The sequence below is a fragment of the Ailuropoda melanoleuca genome, unplaced genomic scaffold (genome assembly GCF_002007445.2).
Source record: "Ailuropoda melanoleuca isolate Jingjing unplaced genomic scaffold, ASM200744v2 unplaced-scaffold4548, whole genome shotgun sequence".
Lineage (NCBI taxonomy): Eukaryota > Metazoa > Chordata > Mammalia > Carnivora > Ursidae > Ailuropoda > Ailuropoda melanoleuca.
The window spans coordinates 155,642-159,118 of record NW_023217703.1 but is presented as its reverse complement, the minus strand read 5'-3'; the positions used below and the strand labels follow the sequence as shown (position 1 = coordinate 159,118).

At 41.1% G+C, this 3,477-nt stretch overlaps 1 long non-coding RNA gene across 1 annotated transcript in view; it reads right to left on the bottom strand.

Annotated features, from left to right (window-relative positions):
• Positions 1 to 1,720, bottom strand: part of LOC117799234 — a 10,664-nt gene extending 8,944 nt beyond the window's left edge. Inside the window, exon 1 of the long non-coding RNA XR_004622954.1 lies at positions 1,604 to 1,720. This is a non-coding gene — a long non-coding RNA (uncharacterized LOC117799234). The remainder of the gene's footprint in view (positions 1 to 1,603) is intronic.
• Between the last annotated feature and the right edge of the window lie 1,757 nt (positions 1,721 to 3,477).

Sequence of the window (3,477 nt, the reverse complement as noted above, 5' to 3'; positions counted from 1 at the left end):
AGGAAACAAATCATCGCATAAGTGTGTGATGAGCATTGAATGAATGAACACCTGTCACGTGGTCAGAAAGGTGAATTAGAGGGTCTAGATCTTGTCTGAGATCTCACAATTTCACAAGTTCCAGAGCTGGATTCAAATCTGGGAGTCTGAGTTCCCAGACCATTGCTCTGTTGACACACAGCTGCTTTGCCTAAATGCAAGCATTTTACCCCAACACGATTTCCTTTGGATAGAATCAGAGGCAAACAACAACAACAGCAACAACAACAAAAAGCAAACGAGCAAACCTATTGCTGTGTCCCTGAATCCATTCTCTGGTGCCCTTGTCCACAAATATCCATGAGTGTTCTCTAGAATGTTCCAGTTGCCTGTCTTAATGTCAGCAGATCAAATGAGATGAATCCCAGTGTAAAGGAAGAGAGGGTCACTGTTACAAAGTCTTGTGTTTTCAAACATGTGAAACAATGCCATCTTACATTATTTCTTCTTCACAGAAATAGAAGTGCCTCCAAACAAACTAGGAGTTCCTGAGACCCTTGTCAACTCATAGAAAAAAAAAAACATAGCTTAGCTTTTGGGAAGAGATCTGGATGAAAGTTCAGGAGAACTAAGAAACACATTACATTAAAACCACTTTAATGTAGACACGTTCTGTTTTCAAGCTACAATCCTATGTGTAAACGTATGCAATCATCTATATATACATATATACATATATACATATATATATACATATATATATACATATATATATACGTATATATATATATGATGTGTGTGTCTCTGCTCTTGTGTCTACATCACCTATTTTTCTTTGTGCATAACTAATAATCTGTGTACTTGGTTATCGATCACTCATTAAATCGATCCATTAACCAGTTACCCATCTTTCACCAGACATTAAAGGCAGGCTATTCATTGAGTCACCAAGAAAAAAAGGTTATGCTATTGTCACCATACTTACATCTGGGGTGCTGAATGGGATGGGTGGTAGCATATCATTGAAATCTCTAGAAAATGTCATTTTGGATAGCACCCAAATTTCTTAGAAATGGAAATGTGTGTTTGGGGGTCATAAATTGAAACGTAGACTCTCATATTCTGAGGATCTCTTTGGGGCAACTGTTGATAGGAACGAACCCACATGTCCCCAAAATCCTGAAATCCATACCCCTTTGGGGATGAACGTTAGAGGGCAGACATTGTAAGACACTGAGAAAACAATGATAAATGTCCTCCATATCAACTTTCTGGGTTCACTCTAAATTTCAAAAATGCATAATGTGAATATAGAATTTAGGATGCATAAAAAAACTTAAAAGAACATAGACACTGTGTATTTTTCCCCCTTGAGAACCTAGGGGTGACAAGTGAGGGGTTCAAGATATCATAGGAAGTAGTCCATTGTTCTCCATGGAGGACAAAGACCAAGGCTGCTAGCTCAGTAGAACCATCAACAGTAGAAATCAAGGGATAAAACAAACTATAAAACATATGTAGATGAAATTGGGAGAGAGGACATTTTCAACAATGAGAAAAATAGTTTGAGAAAGAGTGAACTGAGTCATAGCAAACAGCATTCAGAAGATCATCAGGAACATACCATCACAGCAGGAACCACAGCAGGAACCACAGCAATTTCCCATTCTGAGTTGGAGCAGCAGAGCAAACACCTATCCCTAGGAATGGGTCAGCTCAAAGACTCCCAGCTGGAAAGGACAGCAGAGATGTGGCTCAAGTCACCATGGTGACGGTGTCATCATAGACCTTTCAGAGACAAGGCAGCTGCACAGCTGCCAACTTCTGGTGTCGACAGGGGCCTGTCTTCACAGACAAGGGGGGCATGGGAGAGTAAATGCTTTGTTTCGAAAGTTAAACCCCAGTCTCACACATTCTCACTCCTTTTTTTTTTTTAAATAAACGACATGAGGGGGGATGACCTACCANATTTCCCATTCTGAGTTGGAGCAGCAGAGCAAACACCTATCCCTAGGAATGGGTCAGCTCAAAGACTCCCAGCTGGAAAGGACAGCAGAGATGTGGCTCAAGTCACCATGGTGACGGTGTCATCATAGACCTTTCAGAGACAAGGCAGCTGCACAGCTGCCAACTTCTGGTGTCGACAGGGGCCTGTCTTCACAGACAAGGGGGGCATGGGAGAGTAAATGCTTTGTTTCGAAAGTTAAACCCCAGTCTCACACATTCTCACTCCTTTTTTTTTTTTTAAATAAACGACATGAGGGGGGATGACCTACCACCCCCCCCCAAATAGCGTCACTAGCCAAACTTCAGGGTGAAAAGGGAAAAGAAAAACAGATTGAGAATAAATAGAGGTTCCACTCTTGATTTAAAACACCATCCCAACCCATACTATCCTCCGGAGTCACCAGACAATTCTAGAACAAAGTTTAAAATGGGTCCCAGATGAAATGAAGAGCAGTGTTCACAGAAATTCCATTCTTCTAATCATATTTCTCTAAGCATATCCTAATGAAATTAGTTCATTCTCTCACCATCTATGCATACTACCTGATTTTTCTCTGTGTATGGCTGAGAGGTACTTAGTTACCTCTCAGCCTTTGTGAATTTCTTGGTCAGTATGTGTATGTAAAGCAGACTCTTCCCTGAATAATGAGGGGGAAATATCAGTGTATTTTCACCACTGCATTTCTGTAATAGTGAACGGGTTGAGGGCAATACATACAACTAGTACTTTTCTAAATGAAGTATTTTAAATACTCCCCAAAATGCAGGGTTCAGTGTGTGTTCTGGCTCATGGATGGGCACTCAATAGACACAGGATTTTGATCTGTTCATGAAAAGTAGCAATGGAAATGGAAGGAACCAGGTCCAATTATACATAAAGAAGGAAAACTTTTAGAACAAAAAAGTGCCATGGACTTAACCAAGCAACTTCAATACATGGTAAAAAAAGTGTATGTAGTCGGGAACCTGGTGAATCCTTGGACTCTGAATTTTGGCTCAGGTCATGATCTCAGATTCGTGAGATCAAGCCCCAGAAAATAATGGCATAAAACAACCCCTTTACTTTGGTAAAGTACTACTTTGGTAAACCTGGTCACAAGGATAGGAATTCATCCAGGACACAATGCTGATGTTAGAAAATGAAAGGTTTCAAATATCCACACCCAGGATGATCCCCACTAGGTAGAACTTGGGGTCCATGAAAAGAGCAGCCCTAGGCCCAGTGCCAATAAATAAACGAGAATTTTCTATTTCTCAAATCCACAATCCAGAATCCAAGTTTTACAGGCAGTTGGAACTTCCTGTGTTAGTGAACAGATTCTTTGCAAATGCCCACCTCTATTTTTTTAAGGATTTTATTTATTTACTCGACAGAGATTGAGACAGCCAGCGAGAGAGGGAACACAAGCAGGGGGAGTGGGAGAGGAAGAAGCAGGCTCTCAGCAGAGGAGCCTGATGTGGGGCTCGATCCCACAATGCCGGGATCACGCC